The following is a 25,084-nucleotide window of genomic DNA, read 5'->3' on the forward strand; positions in this document are numbered from 1 at the left end:
AGAGGGCAGTGGGAAGGGGAAGCTCCAGCATGGGGACGTGGGATGCTGTCCTGGCTGGATACAGGGGCCCTGTCAGGGCCTTCTCTTCCTCAAGCCAAGCCACTTGGAGAAGACAAGCAGTTTTCCAGAGCTTCTGCCTTCTGCCAGTAACGACCCTCCGGAGTATTCCCATTTCCATAGATTTACTGGCTTAATGCTTTGTTAGAATGATAAAAGCCAGTTAATTATCCCTTACGAGATTCTGCCTCCCCACCTGCCTTCCTCGGCCCCCCCAGCCCGGCCTCCCCACGGCTATGTATTTATCTTTTGTTCATCCATTTGATTTGGAGGCGAATAAATTGGGAAAGCTGGAGTGATTCATGTACTGTGGATTGCATATTGATCTGGCACGCTCTCCTCCTTAAAGCCCCCATTAGTCACGCCGATCAATGGCTCCTGGATGGGAACCCGTGCTCGTGAAGCCAGGACGGGAGGTGCAAGCTGGGGAAAGGTCTCTGCACTTCACAGCCTCTGCCCAGCCCCTTTTATTGATTTTGTTTTGGTTTTGTTTGTTTTGGTTTTTGGGGGTTTTTTTGGTGTGGTTTTTTTTTGTGCTGCCTTTTGTTTGTTTGTTTGTTTGTTTTGGGTTTTGTTGTTGTTGTTGTTGTTGTTCTTGCCAGAAATTTGGATGCTTAAAATTTTGCAGAGGCGGGATGGCTCTGCTGCACTCCCAGCCCCTGAGACCTTTCCTGGTGCAGTTTCTAAACACTTCCAGGAGCTGCTGGTGATTTTATCTCTGCCAGTGAACTTTTTCTGATGGGTATTAAAAGCCACGAGGTGAAGGAACATGTTGTTTTGCAAGCTGCTGGAGAAATACTTCCTCCTACGTGGAAAAAACACAGGGTTTTCCATCAAGACAGACTGCTATCAAAACAGTATCACTGTACACGAGCCTGGCATTAGCTGATCTTCCAGCAGAGCTCATAAAACGCTTTACCGAGGCACAGCAGCATCATATTCCTCGGAATAAAGACACAACCAACACCTCCACCGCTAAATGGGGCTATTTAGTGAGCCATCAGAGAAGCCATCAGCACCACCAAATCCACGCCTCAGCCCCCTGACTCCCTGCTTGTTTCCTTTTCTTATTCACTTCCACAGGGGGCTGGGAAATTCCATGCAGGAATGTGGATCCATGGCGCATTTTCCCACCCCCTGGTGCGGGTGAAGCAGTTTTAAGGTCGGCGCTGAGGTGACACACACCCCAAAATGCCGCAGGTCAGTGGTTTTCAACCTGCACTTCGAAGAATTTTGGGGGTCAGCAGATTAAGGAGCTGCAAGAAGGAGCTCAGAAAAGCCAAGTTGTTGTCAGCAGGCTTAACTGAGGTCTTCAGGGGTCAGGCAAACCATTCCTCCACGAGAAACTTAAAGGGATCAGAAATAAAAAAAGGGACTGAAAGCTCGGTATGTGACTGGGGCTAAGCACTGGAACACGAGGAGAACAGGAGGGCCTTTTGGGCTGTTTAATTTTAAGGGGTTTTATATTTCTCCCAGGCTCGGTTCTCCTCAAGAGGTTTTGTGTCCTGTGTCAGAAATCCTTCTGGGCCAGGCAACACAGCTCTGAGCTGCTCCCGGAAACAGCAGAAAGAGCATTCTTCTTGTCCCGAGTGTGGTTTATAACACGAGTGTGCCCTGAGAGAGGGACTAGATGTCCCTCAGGCTCCTGCACTTGTCCCATGGCTATTCCAGAAGCAGGAGCAGCTCACCCCAGGCTCAAAGCCACAGTTCTGCCCACACTAACAAAGCAAAATCAATTAATTTGCTTTGGGAATCCTTCCTCTGCTGGTTTAGTCGAGCCATAAATCATTCTCTCTGTTCAGGGTTGGTCCCAGCCTGTCCCTGCTGGGAACAGCATTCCTGGGAGCAGCGAGGAGCATTTGCTGTGCTTCACTAGCTGGGTCTGGCCAGAAGATCTCTCTGCATCTCCATTTTTCCCAAACCCAATCCTGCCCTGAGGCTGCCGGGGCCTGGTTGTGTCCTTTCCACAGGGTTCCCTTCTCCATGGTGCTGGATCTGCAGCAGAGCAGAAGAGCAGGGTGAGCCTGGTGCTGTCAGGCTGATAAAAGCCTCCAGCACCCTGAGATGTTGCTAACACGTTCTGCCTTGCCAAGCTCGGGCTGATGGGCGCTCCTGACAGGCAGCAGCTTCCCTGGGTGTTAAACATTAATGGCTTTCCAGCTCTGCCTCTGGATTTTCGGTTGCTGAGGTGTCAGCCCAAGACAGGACAATTACCGCCCGAGTTCCACACACACACACACACCCCCCCAGGGAATGGATTGCCCGGCAGTGATTAAAGGGACTCAATCGAGGGTGTGTCACAAGGCAGGGGCACAGGACACTGCTGGCGTGTGTCACCCATCCCCACCGAGGGAGAGGAGTGCAGATGTTCTACCCAGTATCCAATTACTCCTGTTAAAACCCAGAGCCACGCTCCAAATCCATCACCATTTTCCTCTGCTTCCCTCATTTTGGATGAGGCTCCCAGTCCCCATCTGCATCCTCACCTGATGCATCTCTGCAGACGTTTGGCTCTCTGCTCTCCCCAGCAATAGCTGCTTTTCAGGGCAGCTGATCAATGGCAATGTTGTATAACGTCTCAGCTGCTTTTTTTACCCTTCCTTCCTTTGTATATGATTCACAATTTTGTCTTTCAGGAAAGCTCATGTCAGTGAAATATGTCTCCTCTGTGAAATTTCGCCAAGCTGAGGGTTTTCCCTGCTGAAAATATCTGAAACTGCAAGTGTTAGAGGTTTTGGTACAAATCTGCCTTCATGAGACTCACCACTTGGAACGGATTCAAAATTTCCTTCATGGCCACATGATCTTTCACATAGGCTAGATTTGAAAACAAACTCGTTTGCTCTGCCAAAAAGGGAGGAATCCTCTCATGAAAACAGGATGAGTTCCAATTCAGCAATGATCCATGTAAACACAAAAATATAGGGTGCCATCTTTCTTTCATAAATCCTAGGCATTAAAAGATCAGCTAACAGAAAATGGCATGATTGCTTTGAAACCCACATCATTTGCACTGCTGGATGGAAAAACACGGACACGGGAAATAAAAACAGGAGGACACAAATGTTAATTACTGGAGAAACAGTCCTTTCCTAAACTGCGTGTGAGCCTCATGTGTCTCTCTGCCTCTTACTCTCTTCTGGCTGGAGGACTCCAGCTCAAGGTTTGGCCCAGCCCCACAGGGATTGGGAAGAGGAGACACAACCCAAGCTGCACTTCCAGATCTTTCTGTAGTCCCATCCTGCTTGTGCTGCACCAGGTTACGTGCTGGCTCTGGGGTGCTGAGGATCCCCCTCCCTGCTGACTGCTGGGACCATGTGAGGAGAACATCTCCCCGTGACCCAGGAGCTCGGTGTGAAATGAAACCCTGCAAGTTTCTCCAACCTCAGCAGCTTTTTTGCGGCAGAGGTTCGGAGTAAGCCAGACGTGCTCCTCAGGGGAAGCAGCCTGTGACGTGATGCTGTGCACTGCGCTCACCCCAAGCCCCTGCAGGCTGGAGACCCTTCCCTCTGTTATAAACGACCCAGATCCGAAATGGATATGAGTTATTAAAACTCATCGAGAACGCAAAAACATTGGCAAAGCACAAAGCCAGCGTGCTGGGAGCGCAGCGGGTCGCCAGAGGCTCGGTCACAAAATGGCGGCCTGGCCTTCTACACCCCGGCGGCTGAGGCGGCGCAACCCCGGCGTTGCCATGGCCACGCCCCCCTGTCAATCTCCCCCGAGCCCGCGCTTTTCCGGCTCTGAGGCGATCGGGCTCTCGGCGGCCGCGCCCTCGCTGCTCTCATGGCGCTGCTCCCGCAGCCCGGCCGGCGGCCGCTCGCTGCCCACGGGACGGGCACTGCCACACGAAACCCACCCAGCCGCCACCAAACCAAACCTGTACGATCAAAGCCACCCCAGCACATGAAACCTTTAACATGTATCTTATACCCTTGTGTAGTGGTTTGGTCCAAAATACTCATTACTGTTTATCTGCTGTGAGATAAGAGTTAGGAGAAATGCAAAACAGGCACCAAACTTGGAAGAATATAAAGAAGTTTATTAACAGACCTAAAAGAAGAAGGAAAAAAAATTATACCACCTTCAGAACTCTCCTCCTCCCCCCACCTTCCTCCCTTCTCCCACTGACAATGTGAAAAGACAACCCTTAAGATGTTCAGTCTGTTTACCACTTCCATAATAACCTTGTTCAGTCCATTTAGAAAGAGACGTCTCTTCTTGCTCATGCTATGAAAACATTATCACAACGAGACAGCCACCCACTTCCAAATATTGTTCAGTCCATTTAGGAAGAGGAGTCTCTCTGCCTGCATGTGAGTCCTTTCCCCCGACTTGCAGCTTTTCCCGCAACTGCTTTCGAGGGTCCACTCTTGAAGTTTTCTGGGGTACAATTTTAAGGTTGAGCCGTTCAGAAACAAAAACAGAGGCCCTTCTCCTTCCCTGGGAGCAAAGGGTCTTCATCATCTTCATCGTTAGGACTATCTCTGGGAGCATCTCTAGGAACTGAGGTTTTCTCCTTTCCCATTTGGAGCAAAAGTCCTCATCTGGTTCATCTCTACGGACTGAGGTTTTCTCCTTTCCCGTTTGGAGCAAAAGTCCTCATCTGGTTCATCTCTCCCTGTCCAAACTTCTCATGAAATTACAGCTGCGTCAGCATCTGCCTATCTCAGCGCAGGTGCTTTTGCTCACGAGTTGAACACTCCACCCCCCATATCTTCATGAAATTACAACAGGATACTCTGATATATCATAGCTTCACAACAGACTTTCAGCTTTAAGCATCTCCTCTCTCTCTTCCCTCAGGTTTTCAGCTCTTCACAGCAATAAAAAGGGTTAATCTCACCTCGGCCTTGCAGCTTTGCAGCTGGAATGTTGTATTTTTCTTATCGCAGTGGAGAGGGGGGAGAGCCGAGCCGCTCCGGCTGCCCACGGCAAGGCAGTGGGGGGGGTTCCACAGCTGGAACAGGTCCATGGCTTCAGGATGGCCGTGGCCCGGCCCGGCCTGGCCCAGGCAGGGCCTGGCCGGGCCCGCTGGCCCCCACACGGGGCCTGCAGCCACTTGTCCCAGCGCCGGAAACGAGAGAGAGCTTGGAGGGGGAGTTTGCCTATTCTTAAATGTGGATCACAGAGGTGATCACAACTTTAAGTGGCTTAGAGAATTGTCCATATTCAAACTGGCCAGCTGATAGGTTCTATCAGTTCCCAGAGGAAACTGTAAGCACCCCTTAGCAAGGACGTCCCTTCCGGGACTATGCTTGCTAACCTATGACACCTTGATATTCCCACTGGGTAATATCATCATGCCCAACATTATAATCTCTAACATAACTTAGAATATAATTCAAATTAATACAACATATGGCGAAAGCCAACCTTCAAAAATCATTCATAACACCTCAGCAAGGAGAACGTCCCTGCTCTCCCCTCCTTTTCTGCTCAGGGCAGAGCACTGACCCTTCCCTGTCCCCACCTCCCCCAGCCCCATTCGGAGCATCCATCGCCCAGGTTCACTCCAGAACCCGGCCCATACACACTCTTACAGCTGCAGCCAGGCTCTGAGGGATTCTGTGGCCTAATGGCTCCACCCATTTGCTTTTCTAAGAGTCACATCAGTAATACTGTGAGTGCTCGGAGTCACGGATAAATCTGCTGCTAGAAACCCCCTTCTGCGTAGAAAGCCCCTTCTGCATTTCACCCCACGGAGCCCTTTTCACTCAGGTCGCTCCTGTGGCACAAAGCTCCCGCCTGGCTCAGGGATCGCCATCCTCCAGGGCAATTCCTCAGGGACAAGGCCTGTTGCTTTTATCTGTAGATGAAGCTTTTCCCCCACTGTTTTCCCCCCACACACCTTATTACAGTGCAAATGGAAGTGTCTGTTCGTTCCCCACTCGGTTGTTTGCATGGTGGAATTGTTGCAAGGGGAGAGAACAGAAGAATTCTGTCTGAAAAGGGAGGGAAGGAAGGGAAGGAATGGAGGGAAGGAAGGAAGGAAGGAAGGAAGGAAGGAAGGAAGGAAGGAAGGAAGGAAGGCAGGCAAGCTTTGATCCCACTTGTGTGGATACTGGCTCTGCATGAGCACCTTCCCTTTTTCCATGGTCTCATTTACCAACTTACTTAACCTTCCCTGGTGAAAATAGGTTGGAAGAGATGAGAGCAGAGGGACAAAGAAATAAGGTTACACACTTACCAGTCTGTTAATATTTATGAGGGCTATGAACCAGATTAATCTCCATGCACCGTTTCACCTGCAATGCTTCCCTTCCATATTTATGTGAGGGGAAAATAAATAAACAAACAAAATGAAATCCAAATATCTACCTGCTTTTAAGCAGTGCATGAGCCACCTGTCAATCAAACAGGTGAAAGAGTTTTCCTCTGCATCTTTTTTGGGCAGGGGGATTGTTTTCCAAGCTCCAGGCCAAGGGATGGGGTCACTGCTCTGTAGGAATTCAGGATTTGCCTGGGGTTTAGGATCCGGGGAGTGGTGATGTGCAGGAGTGTGGGATAATCACAAATGGGTGGGAAACTCAGAAATGAGTGGGAAAGGGGCACAGCAATGCCAAAACCAGGGCTGGTGCTGGACCCAGGGCACAGACAGACCCTGCACTGCACTATTCATTCAGCTGCACCTCTTCAATCCCAGGTGGCTCCAGGTCTGTTATTCACAAACCCAACTGCTGCTGTTTGGGTTCTCCCAATCCCCCAGGGAAGCATCTCTGCATTGTCTCCAGAAGAAAAGCAGTCAATCTGTTTATGAAACTAGTTATGAGGATGAATTAACATTTAAAACCCTGCACAGTTTACATTTCCATTTATAAATTCTCCTGTTAGGATTATTTGATAATGCAAATTCTCATCTACTGTCTTAATGGACCCTTCAGTCTTGGGGTGGGTTTGGATTTCAATTGCTTTTTTTTTCTTCCTCTAGTAATAGGATCTGCCTCACATATGACAGATTTGTCAGCGAAATTTTAACAAATAATATTAAATGAACTTTAAATGCCGTTTGTATCATCAGTTTTTAATTTCAAAAGTGTCATCCCGTTGCATTTGGGGAATATGTAAATGAACAGTTCACCTACTAAATTTTATGGCAGCCCAACGTGTCTGGAATACTTTGTGCTGATATTTCTGTTTATTTAATCCTTGCAATATAAGGGAAAGATTAGCTCTGTGTATTTTGTACATTTGTTTTATAATGACTTGGGTTTTTTTTTTTTTTTTTCCATTAATGAAATGATTTAGAGTGATGCAAAACAAGGTACAAATTATATTGGAAGTTGACTATGAAATAAACAATTCTGGGCGGGAGAAAACACCTGGATTAAGGAAAAAGAAGCACAGTCCTGTGCCACTACATGTGATGAAAATGTCTAAATCCCTGTGTTCACCTGGATTTACAATGAGATACGATAGAAAAGAGAAATGTTACACCTGAAGTGGAAGAAGGAGCTAATTTGGACACCCAGACTCTGCTCCATTGCAGAGCTTTAAATCCTGGCCAGCCACTGCTCCTCCTTGAGAAAGAGAAATTCTCACGTGGTCAATGCTTAACTCACTTTTTGCAAGTGTTTAAGGACCTTAAAAAGACCTTGCAGAGATTAAAACAACTCCTATAAGCTCAGGTACTCCAGTGGCTGAAGATTGGTGAAAAGAGCCACACCATGGCTGCTGCAAAAATACCCATTTTTGGCTCAGTGGTTATTTTCTGTGTTGTTTATCTTGAAAGAACCGGAGGGTTTATTTGAGCAGAAACACACGGGTGGAGTGAATTACACTTGTCTGTGGTGTTTTCCCGCCCCAGCACTGGTTTCTAACGGGGGTGGCATTCCCAGGAGGATGATTTGACTCCTGTAGGCAGCTTTTGATGTGCTGTGCTGGAAGGAGGAGGAGGAGGAGGAGGATGGAGCCCAAGCAGCCGCCTGTGACTGTGGGGAGCTCAGGCTCTGCTCTGCACTGCTGAGCTCATTCATTCCAAGCGAACACAGGGCTCTGGGAGTGACACTGATATTAAGTAAGCAAAGTGCTCTGCTTAATCACAGCCCTTGTGTGCTCCTGAGAGAGATGGAGCCAGCAGAATTCCCACTTACACTCAGTATGGAACATCCAGAGCAAGATAACTCGGTCAGGATCCTTGTCACAGCTTGTCTGGAGAGGACAAGGAGAGGTCTTGCTCTGTGAACTGGCCTAAAATATAGGTAAATTTTGAAGAGAACACCTCTTGTTAAGGCAAAACAGCCTCTTGCAGCCCCTTGTCCCTAAGTGCCTCAGCTGAGCCCTCTGTCACCTCTCTGAGCCACCTGCTGTCACCTCTCACGAGGAATTGCCACTGCAAGAGCACTCCAAGAGAAAATAATACAGATTATTTCTCCAGAGAGATGCCCCACTCTTGCATATTGGGCAGAAGGGTGCTCAGAAGAGTTCTCTGGGTTTCAGACAGAAGCTCAGGACAAAATACTGCCTGTGCTCCAGTGTCAAGTGTCAGAATTGCTGGGGAAGTGGCAGGGCCAGCTCAGCAAGGCTGCACTTCAGTGCTCTCCTCAGCTCTCAGCTCTCCAAAACTGGTGGCATCCCAGAGAGATGTAGGAGAGAGACAATTCCCTCCCTCCCTTGGTCCTCCTCTCCCTGCTCATTTCCACCTGCGTTTCTTTGTCTCTCCTTCCCTCCGAACCTCCCTCGTGCTTTGTCTTTAAGCGGCCGTGGCAGCAGTTGGGTTGTGGGAGCCTTCAATTTCCTATTCAGTTCACCAAGGAGCAGTAATTTTCTGCACTTCCATAATTAGGGGAATTTTAAGCAAACTACCTTGTGGATGATTGCAAGCCGGATTCAATTTCGGTTGCTTTGATCACCAAGAGGATGAAGACACTGCTTGAATATTTGGTGGTGTTCTCTGCCTGAAGAACCTCATGCCAGCTGCTCCCTTCCTGCCTTTCCTTCCCCACCCCGCTCCTCTCAGCCCCCACCACTGCTCCCTGCCAATCCAGGGATTGTCTTTCTGCTGCTTCTTCAGCTTGAGTGGAAGAAATAAATGCCCCTTCCTGGAAGATGAAGCTCTGTTAAAATCAGTTTTCCCAGTGAAGAGGCAGCGTGTCCTGATTGTTGGAGCAGCGCCTAAGGAAGGCAGAGTCAGGGAATTTCCGGGCCTGTGCCTTGGTTTCCTCATACAAAACAATGGAATGAGGGACAGGGCATTAATTTGCTGGTTTACTTTGTAAAAGCTCCTGTGAGCAGCAATCTGAGGGCAAAATGCCCAATTCCTTGGGTCTGCAAGATGGTTTAGGAAGATCTGTGATAGAATCACGAGATGGTTTGGGTGGGAAGGAGCTTTAAAGCTCGTCCAGTTCCACGCCCTGACATGGGCAGGAACACCTTCCACTGTCCCAGGTTGCTCCAAGCCCCGTCCAACCTGGCCTTGGACAGTTTCAGGGATGGGGCAGCCTTGGATATCACGGTGCCTTTGAAGTGATAATTGGTTTTTCCAGCTTTTATCAGCTCTAACACCCAGCACTGAACACAAGACCTTTCGCCATCACCTTTTTGCTTCAGCTGTGCCTTCACTATCTCCCTGATTATCTCCTTTCCGCTCTAGGGCTGGGAATCCATCCAGGAGGGAACGGCCCATTGCAGCGTTTAATCGCTTCTGCTTTCAGAAACAGGACTATGACAGAGCAGGCCTGGAGTGGCTGAGGACACCCTGAGCCTTCAGGAATGTCTGGTAAAGGCTGAGGGGGCTGGGAGATGAATTTCAGGACTGAGGAAGAGGACAGAATAAAGGTTTGGGTGATCAGCAGAAGAGCTGGACCGCAGCAACTTTATTCCAGTTTACACCCAGAGACTGTGGCAGGAGCTGTCCTAGTCCTTCCCAGCACAGGATTCACCTGCCACAGGAATCTCTGCTCAATGGGAGATCAGGGGAGGAGGTTCCTGTTCCCAAATGTGAGCATGATGGGCTGTCAGCCCCGGTGTATTAATAGACTATTAATGCTTCCAAGTTTCCTGAGCCACGTGCATGGGTTTTGGATAGGTTAATTAGGCCATATTTCAGGATAATTACAGCTGTATATTTCTACACTAATTAAGTGGCTTTAAAACATACCCACAATGTGGCTCAGTGAATCATAATTAAACTTCCTCTGCCTCCTGCTATACACTATGGAACTAATACCCATAAAAGACCCGAGCGCTGCTCCTTGCCAGCAGCAAATTGGAGCCTGCAAAAAAAAAAAAAAAAAAAACTTATGGAATGTCTGCCTTTTTTTTTTTTTTTTTAATAGAATCATGTACAAATTAATTCAAAATGAATATTACATGAGTCATCAAAATGCTGCAGCTTCCCTCTCTTTATTTATATTTATCCTCCCACGTGAGCTGTCACCTGGAGGAGCCGGCACACTCCAGGGTGAGGGGAGAGTGACTCATTCTTGCAACGTCTCTGACAGAGAAGGGCTTTGCTTTTCCCTCCCTTCCAGCTGGGGAGGGCTTAAAATCCATGGAGAATGATGCTGGAATCTCCCACTTCTGGAAATCTCTGGCTGGTGGGGGAGAGGAGACAATTCCTGGCTGCTGCCTGCTTGTCACTGCCCCCTCCTTGGTCCTGTTTAGCTGGAGGGTTGAAATTTCTTTTTCCTCTGCTTTTTCCTCCTCCTTTTTCCTCTGCTCTTTTGGCATCTGATGCCCTTTCAGCCTCCACTTGACAAAAATACCAGCGCCTTGTCTTGTAGTTTTGTCATTCCCTGAATGATCCCAGTAATCCCTTCCCTGCACTGGTTCCTTGCATCCTTCTCAAGATGATCTATCCCTTTTTCCTGCGCCTTGTCCCCAGGTATTATCACACCTCCTGCCTCCTGATTTGAGCTCTTCCACTCTTTTCCCTGGCTTCTTCCAGGCTCAGTGTCCCAACATTTGTATGGGGGCTCACTAACTCCCCTACAGTAAAAATAATCACTGAGTTCTTCTTTCCATCAGATTTTGCCATTTCTAGGGGAATTTTGTCTCAGCAAACTTAAATCTCCATTTATTTTCATCCCCCTGTCCCTCAGCCCTTCCTGGATGTGTGAAGGTTGTTCAGAAGTTTAAAAGTGGGATTAAGTGTAGGGAAATTCAGCCTATATCTGGGGTTTTTTTGCATTCCTGAACTGATTTACTCCAATTGTATCTCCAAGCCTTTGATGGGAGCTTGCAGCAAGCATTCCACTGGAAGAATTAATAATTAGATGGAGCAGTGATGGGTGCTGTGGAAATAAAATGATACAGATGGACACAGAGATAGATCAGTCTGACTGAGAGAAGCGAATTTTAAGCAATGTTTTAGCACATTAATGGAAATCCAATGTGATATTCACCCAGGAAACTCATTCCAGGGGTTGAGTTCAGCTGCTCAGAAGACAGCCAGAGCCATGTGAGCAGCATAGCCAACACCAAACAGCTTTCATTTCCCTGCTGGAATCTTCCCAGCTAATTCCTGATGCAAAGCAAAGCAGATTCAAAACTTCCACTCGGAGCAGGGCTTCACACCCGGGGTCCCTCTGCCATTTTTATGAGTTACCTCACCTAATGAACAGATTCTGGGAGAGACAGAGAGCTCCCAGACAGGCAGGGGAGCCAAATTTGGAGGATTATTAATGAATTATTCAGCCCTCTCTGCCCATCACACTGACATGTGAGCAGGAGCTTAATGCCCTAAGGCACCATTTCATTGTGGGAGGATAGATCCTGGTTTATAAACAACATATTGCATAAATGCCCTTTATTTACATGTGCAAAGCAATTTTTTCTGGGTCTCAGGCCTTAATCTCAAGTGTCTCCTGTTTGGGAGCAAGAAATTAAGTTGTGTGTGAGGTTCATTTCCTATGGACCATGTCAAAAGCTCTTATGGAGCAAGGAAGCAGGAAAACTGCTTGGTTCATCACTTATTTATTTCTAATGAATGGGAGAGGAAAAATGCAGCAAGACAATCCAGGTGAAGTTGAAGGGAAAGGTTTTTAATGAGAGGAGTGAGGAAGGAGTTATCCAGGACAGTCATTGAATCCCCTTGCAGGAGGTGTTGGATATCTGTGATTCTGCTCCAGTGAAAGGCAGAGGGATGCAACTGCACAGGTCTAAGACAGAAAGGAAGAAAATTAAATTGCAGGTCAGCTGAGACAGTTGTGATGAAGATGTTCCAGAAGCATCGCTGAGCGTGGGAGCCGTCAGCCTTGGCAATGTGCAGATTCCCCAGCATGGATAAAACCTGCTTTAATTCCAGCCACAGGCACCTTGTCCTGCCCAGCCATCAGTGCTGAAGGTGACTTTCTGTTGAAAAGCAGAATGGGAGAGAAGAAGAGGGAGTTCAGCAGATCCTGGGAGGCTTCCCCCTCTCTCCTGTCCTTGGAGTTCAAGTTGCAGGTCCAGCAATCGCTTCAGGGGCTGCTTCTCCCCTCAGCCAAATTAAATCTGCCCCAAAGCCTCCAGGAATTACAATAGCAATGCCTTAAAAAAAACCAAACCGAATCTAAACCAAAGTGCTGAATTTGTGTCACTTTTAGACCTGCAAGTGAGGAATTTAAAGCTGTTTGAAGTGCCCTGTTCCATCTCAGAAGGAAGGGAGTCAACCTTCCCCTCTTCCTGCCCTCCCAGATCCTGGACAAAGCTTCCCACATGCCACTAATCCAGCTTATGTTGCCCAGGGGACTCTTTTCCTGTCTCTGGAGGGACCCAGGGCTGTATTTTGATGCAGCCCCCTAAGTGCCCTGCAACACTTGGACTGGAAGGCTCTGTGTAAACTGTTAACCACTGTCATTAATCGCTCTGTTGTGCCGCTGCTGACTTTTATGGGGCAGGCACTGCAGCCTGGAAAAACATCCCTGTACAGGGAAAATATCCCTGCTGGGGCTGAGCTGGAAGGCCGAGCAGGAGAGGGGGAATCAGGATCTGCAGCTGAGAGGGATGAAGGGAGGATGCTTTGGCAGAGGTAAGGGGAGAGGCCAGGCTGGATGCATCCGTGGGGCTGGGGCTGCACCAGGCAGTGCTTCCAGGAGCTGGAGTTTGCTGCAATAACTCCATCCCTGAGTGCAAACACAGCAGGGTTGGCCCTGAATACCGATGGGCTTCGTGGCTGTGTGGGCAGGCTGAGAAAAACCAGCCCCACCTTCACCTGCAAAAGTCGCCTCAGTCCCCAGCAGACACCACGGGCACTTGTGGTGACTTCCAGCTAAATTTTGGGCAAGAAAGTAAAACCAGGGGTGGGATACTTGGGTTTGAGGGATGAAGAAATGGTGCCACAGGGCAGGAGAGGGCAGGGTGCCCCATTCTAGGGGAGATACGGGACAGTGGGGCTGGGGGTGAAAAAATGAAGTGCAAGGGCCCTTTGGGGTGCAGAAGGCAGAGGGTCCCTGCCAGGCAGGCTGAAACAGAGAGTTTCAGGGAGTCACTACACGCTACCAAAGAGCTCTTCAGGATGCAGGTGAGCTGAACAAATGGAAATTGCATGTGTCCAAGGCCGAGGAGAGTGTGACAGCTACAACTGCTTTTGGAGACAGCCCTTCCTGGCAGGCAGCTCCTCTGAGCTGCACAGCACAGAACAGTGGCTTGGCTGCATCCCTGTGCTCCCACCTCCTGTTGAAAAGGGGGTATGATCCCCCCAAAAAACCACAGCCACTTTTGTTTGTCTTGCCAACAGAGCTGGTAACAGATTAAAGGATTTATTCGAGGAGAAACGCTCTCACCCCTGGCAGTTTTAATAAACCAATAATCAAATAAAGAAGCAACTACAATAAATTAACATCTTTTACCAGAATCCAGGCAAGACTATCCTTTTAAAGCCATTGTCAGAGTTGTAACCGGTGAGACGAGGGAGGGAGGGGAGAAGAAGGAGCAGCAGAGGGGAAAAGCAGGGAAAAAAGGGAAAAAAAAGCGTTTAACCCTGGTTGTTAGACATGCGAATCCCACATCTAATTTCCAGCGGCCTTACAGCGTGTGTGAGTGCTGATAAGGCCTGTGTGAAATTGCCAGCTCGGGCTGAGGCGTGGATGTGCCATAAACCATTTCTTTATTGAGCAGATAAAGGAGCGAGGCCGGCTGAGCATGACTGAGCCATTAAACTCTCCAGCCGAGCAGGAGGGGTGAAGAAAGACACCCACTGCCATTAGGAACACCATTAGTTAATGAGGAAGTGTGTGTGTGTGTGATCAGAGCGGGTTCTCACACACACACCTGGGCCCAGGTTCTGTGTGGGGGGAGCAGGATGCGGGGGGAAGGGCAGGAGGGGTGGTGGGGACACTGTGTGACCCCTTGGAGAGGTGTGCAAGGGACTGAGCGTGAGGAGCAGCTAAATAGGGAGAAATCCAGGTGCAAAGCACATTCCAGGGGAGTCTGTGAGGAGCTGGGGACTGGGCCAGGCAGTGCTGCTGCTGCTGCCTGCTGGAGCATCCCCATGAGCTGGGCTGTGTTTTGGGTACTAAGATTTTTTCAGCTTTGCTGGGTGGTTTCCCAGTGTCTGGTGTGCTTCCTGAGCATGTTAGCCCCACAGTTTTGATCACAGAATTGTGGCATAGGATGGGATTGGATTGGAAGGGACCTTGAAGCCCATCTCCTTCCACCCCCTGGGACAGCTTCCACTAGACCAGGTTGCTCCAAGTCCCATCCAACCTGGCCTTAGACACTTCCAGGGATGGGGCAATGCCTGTCCACACTCACAATAAAGAAAGTTTCCCCAGTATCTCATCTAAACCTGCTCTCCCTCATTTTGATGCTGCTTTACATGCAACTCTACCCCTGGTGCACTCACTGGTGATCAGTAGGATGAGGAGAAAGGGGAGAGATGTGCAGCCCTCAGGCTCTTCCAGCTATGAATTCCTCTCCTTTCCCAGCCACGGAAGGTCCCATCCCAGGTCCTGGCAGTGTCTAACGTGGCACCGTGTGGCAGACAGCTCCTGGCCCTGTGCTCACTGCTAATGGGAACAGCACGCCGGGGAGCAGGGAATGAGCGGCCGCGGGGCTTGGGAACACTTGGGCTAGAGCAGACCAGTTAAATCAGAGCAGATGGCCACATTAGCCCTGCAAAAGAGCAGCCTCTCGCTCTCCCCACTCATCACAGGCCTCCCATCCAGTCTCAGCCTTCCAATTTTCTCGGCGAGCCTCTGACAGCTGCTCCAGGGAAAATTGCGCTGCCGGGGCACGAGGAGCGGAGCCCTCACCTCCTTTTCATTACCCACGAGCACCAACTCCCTTTGTCTTCCAAAGCAATTTCATAGCCGGTGCGCAAACACGGAGCCATCAAAGGAGCCTTTCACTGGGCTGGCACGGGAGACAATGGGAAGCAGATACACCTCCATCAACAAAGGGCCGCATTTCCATTTTGATAACAAATGTGCTGGCTCCCTGTCGAACACCAGCGTCTTGTTTTCCCTCTGTTTTCCCTCTCCTTCCCCCAGCCAGCCCCAGCATGCTGTGTACAATAGCACTTCCCTTCCCTCCCCTCGCCACTTGTCGTGCTGACAGATCTGATAGTCCTGCATGCCACGCTCTGCCTTTCCTTCCAAATAGCAGAGAGACAGAAGAGCAGGCCTTGTTTTCCTCCCTTTCAGCGTTATCTCCCTCTTTCATGTCCTCATTACGATGCCACCGTGCTGATGGGACAGCAGAGATTTAGGAGCTGCCAGAAGGGTGTTTTCCTGTGTGTGCCCTTCTCCCTGAGTGTGTGCACTGGAGCATCCCCAGGCTCGCTCCAGAGCTGAGTGTGAGTTGTTATCTCAGCTGGATCTGAGGAGGGGAGGAAGGAAAGGGCTGCACTGGCACGGGGCTTCCAACTGGCTGACACCTGCCAGGTACAGGTATGCTGTTCCTTTAGGATCCCTAAACATGGCCCTAACGAAGACAAGCTAGCGTAATTAGGGGACTCCACCCATTTCTAAATTATTCACCCGTTTTACCGCCTCCCTAAAGTGATTATCTCAGGCAGATCTCAGCCATGTTGAGATGTTCAGCAGAAGATGAACAATGCTGGTCCCTCTTGCTTTGGCAAGACTGAGAGAACCAGGCACTGAGTTTCCACCCATCTCCCCACCTTGCCCAGTTGCTGCCGTGTGGTTGAGGTGTTTCCACCAAGACCAGCACCTTGTGCCTGTCTGTGCTGGTGACAAGGTGTTGGATGCTGTGTTAGAGGGGAATTATCAGGGACAGCCCCCCCAGTTCACTGCTGGCTCCCAGGCCCTGCAACATTCATGTCCCCACGGCCAGGGGAAATGTGAGCACATCCCCCTGGGAGCAGCTCCCAGCTGGGGTCTCCTGGCAGAGGAATCCATCAGAGTGAAACTCAAAGCCAGTGGGGACAGGAGGAGGAGCACTGGGAGAAATTTTTCCCTGAGCACTCAGGCTCTAAAACAGCCCTGCTGTGGAGCAGCCCAGTGGGTCTCAGCCACTGGAATCCTGGAGAGGATTCCCAGGAGAGGAACAAAGAGCTCCAGCTGCTTGTCCTCAGGGGCCCTCGGTGACAAAGCACTGGCCGAGCACAGCTCACTGCTGGGAGAGGATCTTGAAACGCGGCTGCAAAGACGTGACTCAGGTTCCTCCCTTTGCTGCTATCCAGTGGCAATCCAGGGAAGGGCTCCGGTTCCAGGAGCTGTCCAGAGCCCCGTGCCTCCCTCTCCTTTATCTCAGTCTCCCGTAACAAAACCGAGTAGTAGTAACTCCCTCTTGTGATGGGTGAACACCACAGGCACTCGCTGCTGGTCCTCACACATGGGTGGGCTTTACTCCCCAGAGGTTTTTAGGGTCATTATTTCATCCACCAACAACTGACAAAATGTTCAGCCACAGCAGAGGAGCAGTTTCCTTATCAGGCTGATCCTGGGAGGACAAGCAGGTGCCTGGGCTGCAGGACCTCCTGGTGCTGTGGCACAGAGCAGGGGCTGGGAGAGGAGCAGGGGTGAGAGCTGAGGCTGATCTGGAACAAAAAAAGAGAGAAAGGATGAAAGACAACCTAAGGAAACACCGAGTGGGTGTGAAGAGGATGAGGAAATACAGAGGAGACCTTTCTAAAGGAATGGAAAACAGAAAAGAAGCCTTGCATTCAGTGGATTGTTCACCCAGATCAAAATGCCAACTAAATTAGGATATTATAGGTCACTGAACAGGGATTGCACAATGGCCGAGTCTCTAACAAAGGTTAAAACACGGAACAAAGACAAATAATGACACAACCCAGAGCCAGTGACCATAAACTCCAAACAAAAAGGAGGGCAGCACGCAGAGGATGTGAAAGCAGAAGAAATCGTTGTTTGCAATCAGTGCTCAGTGGGTCAGACTGAAAATAAAATGGCTTTGCAGAGCCAGCATCCGAGATGGGGGCACAGAGACAGCTTTGACAAGGTCTTTCAATAAAATTAATACACTTCAAACGCTTGGTAGGAATAAAAACCCCACATCAGCTCGCAGACAGACAGGAACATGTTTAAAATGTGCAATGTATGAATGTCAGAATGAAGGAAAGAAACCCTGGTTTCTCTGAGCTGCTCGGTACAGCTGTCTGGGAATTTTTCTGTGAAGTCTTTGGTTGGAAAATCACTATTTAGCTAAATTGAAGCTATTTGCAATGAAAAGGGCAGTTTTGCTAAACTTCTGGGTTTGAAAACATTCACAGAAAAGCACTGAAATGGTTGGATCATGGCAGTTCTTGCCTGGTATTCCAAGGAAATGGAGTTATCGGATCACACCACATATGGCATCCGTGAGAAAAGGCTTTTCTCTCCCCTCCTACAACTCCTGAACCCTCTGAGACATTTTGTTCAGCTGTGACAAAGGGACAGGGGGTCTCAGTGTCATTAAACTCTACAGCAGAGGGACTTCAGCCATTGGGGAAGCTGCTGGGTTGTGACAGGAAACACCAGCACCCATTTTCAGGGCTGGTTCCTCTTTTCTGTCCTGCACTGCCCTGCTTTGGTCCCTGGGCTCTCACACCCTCCAGCTGGGCCCAGAATCTCAGAAATCCCCACTTCCCCCTGATCTCATACAGAAACCATCCCTGCTCTCCCAGACAGGCAGCCCTCTAGGTGACTTTTGGGGTTGCTATGGCAGCAAAATTGATAACTCCCATCTAGAAAGGCAATTCGATGTCGCGGAGGATGATCAGCAGCATCCATCACGCCCATACCCCATAGGTGCTGGGGTAAATGACCACCACAGCTGCTCAGCTGTGTTTTTCACAAGTCCTCGTGGCTCTGTGCTGTCACTTGGGCCATCCCAGCACGTGGAAAGTGAGTGAAAGACACAACATTCTTCCTTTGCCACAGCTGTTTTAGTTCCCCTCAGATGAGTCTCGGGAGAGGGTGGCTGCTGCTCTTTGGGGGGATGCTTTGGGTGCTCCGTGCACTGACAGATGCTCCCTCAGCTCTGTATCTTGTTCTGCTGTGAGGCTGAGATAGCAAAGTCTTTGCCAGATTTCTTTAGGATCCTCTTTTTAATACCCCAGATCTGCCTGGCAGCCGGGGAGGTTGTACAAATCAGAGGAATGTGGGGATGCAGAGGATGGAAAAGGCAGGGCTTGTGGTCTGTGACATCAAACCAGTCTGTTATCTCTGCCTCCAGACTGAGGGCAGAGCTGGGAGTAATCCATCCTGCAGCTGTCTCCAGCAGCTGGCTTCAGATCTGAGCCTGACAGCTCTGCCTGCTGCTGCAGGGACAGAGACTTTGTCCCCTCAGGCTGTTCCTTTTCCCTGGCCCTTCCCACAGCCCCGGATCTGGGAGGCAAAGGTGTGAGCACATGGCAAAGCCGAGAGCACAGACTGGGTGTAAAACCTCCTGGCTCCAAGGGATTCAGGTGACAACAGCGTGGGGAAGACCCTGTTACTGTTCCAGACATTTCCGGGGTCACCACATCCCACCTTCTTTTGTCACAATCATGTCCCTGTGAAGTAATGTTCAAATGTTCATTTTTGACAGTAGCATTCAAAGCAAACACTGCTCCTTTCCCTTCCAAAATCCCAGGCAAAAGGACAATGATGAGATCCAGCTGCTTGTACTGCATCACTTAATAAATGCTGACATTTTTACAGGGAACAAGTATTTTGTTGGTGTTAATATGACCCACACAGGGTTAACAGGACCCCCAAAATTGTTCCCTCACTGTGCAAAAAAGGGCAGATTTGCTCTTGCCTCTTATTTCATTATTGATTTTACCTGTCTTTTCCTTTGACTCTGAGATGCTGCAGCAGAGAGGGGATCAGCATTCCACAGCCCTCAGACCTGGGGAGCCCCAGTGCCCATCCCTGGCATCAGGGCAATCAAAGCAGCCACTGCTGCTGAGCTCTGCTCTCCCTCCATTTCCCTTTTGACCTGCCTTTTCTCTATTTTGTTTTTAGGCTGTTTCTCAGAGCTCTCTGAGCTGCACATTTCCTCGGCTTTTATTGTAGTGGCTGAGGTAGCAATAGCAAGTGCAATTTTCGAGCTGTGTTTCATGGGTGGTTTAGAATAAAGCCCTGCATTAGCCTGAGCAGGCTCCAGAATGCTCTCAAAGCCACTGCTTGTCACACACACCGTGCCCTGCCTTCTGTCCCCTGCTCACAGGAGTGACACCGTTAGCAGGACTGGCCCAGGGCTGCCGTTTCCCACCCCCATCCTCTTCCTCAGTGGCCCTCCAAAGTGAGAAAACAATTGTTTTGTTGCTCCAGTGATGGAGATGAAGGCTCCTGCTCTCCTGTGCTCCATCCCACGGGGGTGCTGCACACCCAGGTCCCATGTGCCAGGTGCTACAGGGTCCCTCCAGTGAGGGCAAGAGCTCCAAATCATCATTTATCCCTCTGAGGATTTTCCAGCCTGCACCTCAGCCCTCCTTTCTGATGGAAGGATAAATAACCATGACAAGCTCCAGGATGCTAAGGGCAGGCTCTCCTTCCCTCCTAGGACTCATCCATGCAGCTGCTGTCACCTTGCCTGCATTAATCCCATGGCAGTCCAGCACACTGCTGCTCCAGCACTGCTCAATCTCTCCCTGGCTCACAGCTGTTTCTTTCCCGGTTGGAGCAGCTGGGATTTGCAGCTCCATAAAAGTCTCTGAGCACCCCCGGGGCCCCGGGCACCCTCATGAATACCAGCTCTTGGTATGGAAGTGATCTGCCTGGGCAGGGCAGCAGGCACAGCCCCTGGGCTGCCACTGGTGTCTCTTGGCTGAGGGCACCTCATCCCTCGGGTGTCCCTGTCACCCTCACCATGGATTCGGATGGAAAAGCTTCACCCAGCACACAGGGATGAAGGGTGTCTGTCACAAGAGTCCAGGCACATGGCAGGCTGCAGAGGAGGGGATAACACAGCCCCTAGTCCCTACGTTCGCTGCCTGCCCACAGCCAGGCACAGCCCTGAGATGTTTCTCTGCCAGCCCTGCCGCTCTCCCGCTGTTCCCAACACGTCCAGCACAGCTCGTGCTGTTCCCAGTGACTCACTACCAAGATATCTGGTAAATACACAAAAATCCTCTGTCTCTCCGTGTTACCCTGAGCCTGGGGAAAAAGCTCTGGGAGGGAACACTCCTTCCGACATGTCCACTCCTGGCCACCACACCCAGCTGCCTTCAGCAGCTCAGGTTCTCGAGTGGGTGAGCAGGGAAGGGTTTGTCCATGACCTTATCAAAGCTGGAGTCAGGGAAGCAGTGAGGTCTTCACCTCATTGAATGGAGTTAGGAGGTGTGATGGTGCTGCTGGACAGCCGTGGTCTGCAGAAGGAAAAGTCTCGGGAGCAGAGGGAGAAGGGCTTTGTGTTGAGGAGCAGCAACAAAACTCAGATAAATGGCAAGGCCAGTTCTGTCCATGGCCTCGAAAGATCTCTGTGAAATTGAGACAGCTGGGAGACCTTGGTCCCAAAGCCATGGAGCCGTCCCAGAGGGCCGGTCCCGGTATCAGAATGGTTTATCCAGGAACTCTGCCCGCCTTGGGATCAGGCAGCTGAGCTGAGATTAACTGGCCCCAGGGCTCCCTGTGCCCATTGCAACACCCCTGGCACCACAGCTGCCTGCCTTGGCACCCGGAGCAGCAGGACAGGCTGTTGTTGGTGCCACCAGGTCACGCATTTTGGCACCGAGATCGCTGGGTGTGCAAAAGGGGACCCACCAGCTGGAGAGGGGGTTTGGGCCAGATGGTGGCCAGGATTAGGGGTTTTTCAGGATGCATCAGAAACCTCGATGATCTAATATTGCTCCAGATGTGAAATGCCTTAATCCACAGGGAGGAGGTCTTTTTTTGGGGGGGAGGGACAGTTCCTGCCAAATCCCTTCCTGGAAAGGAATTCTCTTGCCTGGCAGGGGGTGGTGGTCTGGGAGTGCATTGAAAAATGACAGAACGTAGCTGGCTCACCACTCTTCCCTGGCAAGCCACACACAGAACCTCCCTGCACAGCAGCTCCCATTCCTTTCCACGCAGCCATTCGGGCTAAGAGATTTTTTTTTAAATGCCTTTATTACAGGGATTATTACCGTAAGTAGGTTAAACCATCATCGACAATGCCAGCCATCCTGAGGTGAAAAAAAATAGTGACTTGGAGGCTGGTGATTTCAAGCAGCTGCCCACCTCCCCTCCCAACCCCACTCTGACTAATTCAGACCTCAGGCAGATGCCTTCTGGCTATGATCTCCAACGCACAAAGAAAGCCTTATAAACAACCACCATTGTCCCGAGATTGCCATCTCTGCCTCTCCGTTGTCGCCCTCTCCCCGAGGCAGAGTCGGAGGCTCCCATTTGTGCTGAGGAGAAGCAGGGCAGGGCTGCATCTCCCCTCTCTGCTCTGAGCTTTCCTCCCTGTGCTCGCGGCTTTGCTGCAGCACAGGCACAGAGCTGTGCCCACCTCCTGCTCCCAAAGTGAAAGGCAGGGCTCAGGTTTGGGTATCTTCACTTCCCTCCTGCGTGAATTGGCCCCTTTGATTTTTCCATATTGATGTCACACCTGGATTGGGTTCATCTCCGTGTTCCTGAACTCTCCCAAGTGAAGGAGGGTTTTACCATTTAGGAGAACACGTGCCTGAGCAGGGTTTGTAAATAAGGACTGAGAGCCTCAGCTGGACTTTGGCTTCCCAGCTGGACTCCCAGAGGATTTCCATGTGCCCCCCTGTGCCTGATGTGTTCCTGCAGCCCTCGGGACCTTCATGTCCCCTTTTAGGACAAAGTGTAGTGGAACACCAACCCCAAAAGATGGATGTTGAGGGAAACTGAATGTAAAATTCTGTACCTGAGCAGGGTGACAGCCAAACCCCTCCCTCCCAGATTATTTGTGAGTGATTAGGCTGGGGAAACATCCCTGTTACAGAGGGTTTTCTCTCTTAGATACAGCCCCTATTCCAAATTAATTTTATTCCTTCTGGCTTGAGGGGCTTAACACAGATGGAGAGCCTGAATCCCTGCTCCCCCAACCCCAGACACCAAGGAGCTGGGAGGAGGATGGAGCTGGATTCTCCCTGTGTGAGGGCAGAGCTGCTCCTCCCAGCCTGATGGGGAAACACCAGTGCCAGGGGGTATTTTCCAAGAATAGATAAGGGAAGCAGAGCGTTTCCTGGAGCTGGTTTATGGTAGTTTTCACACTTACCAGCTGTTTGCACATGAAATTGTTTCACACGATTAGGCAGGTAACAGCACCTCTAAGCCCTGTGTCAAATATTATTACGCAATAAAATAAAACCCTGAGGGAAATCGTCTTGACACACACCCTGATTTACACCCTGCACTGTGAAGATAATTACATTTCAGTGTGATATATAAAAGGCAGCAGAGGAAGCTGGTGGGGAAGGTGCAGCTCTCTGCAGTACCTGCTCAGTCAGAAGTGTCTTGTTAGTAATTGTTTTACAGGAATCAAAACCACCGCTGGAACAAGGAGGGACTAACAGGCTGATCCCCAGGGTGGCTGTGAGGAGGGCTGGAATTAGGGCTGATGGGGGAAGACAGCTCTTGCTGAACAGGTAACAGGGAGGGGGAGCAGCCTGACCTTTTCCTGCCTCTTCATTTCCTAAACAAGTGTACGCCTCCTATTGTTACAATTTTCTCGTCCCCACTCCCAACAAGAACAAAAACATGGCCGAGGGTGAAGCTGTAAATGCATTTGGAGGTGTATGAAGCTGGTAGAGGGAGGGGCCTGGAAGGGTGGATTTGCTTGGGAGGGCGCTTAATATCTCTGAAAAGGGAATGGATCCCTATTTTCTATTCCCTATTCCCAGGAGAAGGGCACTGGGCTGTGTGGAAGCTTTGTTCTCTGACCTGGGCACGGGAAGAAGTATTGGATTCAGTGGTCACTAGACCTTATCTGCCGCCCATCCTCACCTTGCCTGAGTGCAGAAAGATTTTCCTTCTTTCCCGGTTAAGGGGAAGGCACTTCATGGGGAAATCCCAGGAAGGACTGAGATTTAACCTGCCACATTGCCCAAGTGCTCATGCTGTGAGTTCAAGAATTTTAATGTCTTTTTTCCTTCTCTTTCTTGGAGGTTGGTGAGACCAATCCTTTCAGGAAGTGAAAAAGGGACCTGAAAGTCTCAGTCCTCACCTCCTTTCCTGGTAAGAGAAGTTGTGGCCTGCAAATGCAGCTGTGGAGGTCCGTGGAATTTGCAGGTGAAGCCTGGGATGGGGACAGTGGATAAAATGAGCAGAGGAGGCCGAAAACTGGGATTTACTGAATTGAGTTGAATTGAGCACTGACCCACCCTCACATCTGTGCCTTTCTGCTTGTCTGAGCAAAGGTGAAATCAGCACTTAGTGATTAGAAAAAGAAGAGAAGAGAAAGAAATTAATTACTCCTAACAAACTTTTAAGATCATGGGTTAGGCACTGCCTTCTGAAAAGTCTCCAAATCCCCTCGAAAAGCCAGGTCCGTGCAGTGCACTTTACATGCGAGTAGAGTCTAATTCCCTGTCTGATAAAAGCAGAAGGAAAGATAAAAAAGCCGGCAGGCAAATAGGATTAATTGTGTGTCAGAGGTGCCTAATTAGAAAGAATGATGGACTGGAAGGCAACACACAGGAGGCACGAGCCAGCCCAAGCTGCTCTCAGTGGCCTCTTCTGTTTCCAGGAGCAGCAGCCCTGGGCAGTGTAACTGCTCCAGCATCAGCAAGTCCCTTTTTCCCATCTGTCCCCTCCATCAGGGATCTGGGAAGCCTTTCCCTGGTACCCCTCATGTGCCAGCGTGATGCTGGGACGATTTCATCCATCCGCATGTTTATTTACTCCATCTACCTTTCCCCTGAAAAATCAACGTGTTAAAGAACCCTTGTTCCTTCTCCCCTCTCCATTTCAGGGCCTGTCTTTCTGAGCCTTTTCTCCTGTGAGGATTTTGAGCAGCTGGACTGTTTGAGGCAAGTGTTTCTCCTCACTTTCAACCTCGGGGAACCTCAGAGTCCCTGGACACAGAGCTGGCTTCATTAGGATTTCTCTCTGCCCAGAGATGGAGCCTGGGTTGCCATCCTAAATGGAAATAAATAGCCAGCAGTGTTGCACTGGAATTTTCCATAAAGAAGAGCAGCTGGAGGGGATCTGGTTATTACACGTGATGGGAGGGTGCCAGTCTCCTCTCCTGCTTGGAGGCTCAGAGAGCATGAGTGGGACTAATTTCATTTCACCTAAAGCATTCAGCGAATCCTTTTCACCATGTAAAATCCATTGCAGTTTTCTCATTAATCCTCCAAAGTACAGACACTTACTCCAGGCCTAATCCCACTCTGCTATTGTGTTTCTCTACTGCAGCCTTCCCTCATCAGCTTAACAAATTCCCTGATTTCAATGGAAGATCCAAAGCTGAACATGCCGGGCATAAAACTGAAACCGTCTCCCAAGGGCTGCTGCACCTTCCTCATTCCCCAGCCTGAGCGGGGATGAATCCTGAAAGAAGGCAGCAGAGGTGAAGGTCGTGAGCTGTGACATTCAAAAATTGCTACTCCGAGCCCGTGTCAGGTGAGACAAAAAAGTGTAACTCGTCCCAGGCAAATTGGAATTGATCGCAGCCGGGTTTGGGGGCCAGCTTGTCCCCTTCCCTTTGTGTCTCTTCTGGGAATGATCCCAATTCATGAGGGGAAATAGATGGAAAGCCC

At 50.0% G+C, this 25,084-nt stretch overlaps 1 long non-coding RNA gene across 1 annotated transcript; it reads left to right on the top strand.

Annotated features, from left to right (window-relative positions):
* Window positions 1-22,802: 22,802 nt before the first annotated feature.
* LOC121667570 lies at window positions 22,803-24,352 on the top strand. The gene is made up of 3 exons (XR_006017108.1): window positions 22,803-22,969; window positions 23,489-23,612; window positions 24,295-24,352. It is a non-coding gene; the product is annotated as an uncharacterized LOC121667570 (long non-coding RNA).
* The last annotated feature ends 732 nt before the right edge of the window (window positions 24,353-25,084 follow it).

Source organism: Corvus kubaryi, unplaced genomic scaffold (genome assembly GCF_017639235.1).
Source record: "Corvus kubaryi isolate FWS band 111438036 unplaced genomic scaffold, C.kubaryi_AGA036_p1.0 37367, whole genome shotgun sequence".
NCBI lineage: Eukaryota > Metazoa > Chordata > Aves > Passeriformes > Corvidae > Corvus > Corvus kubaryi.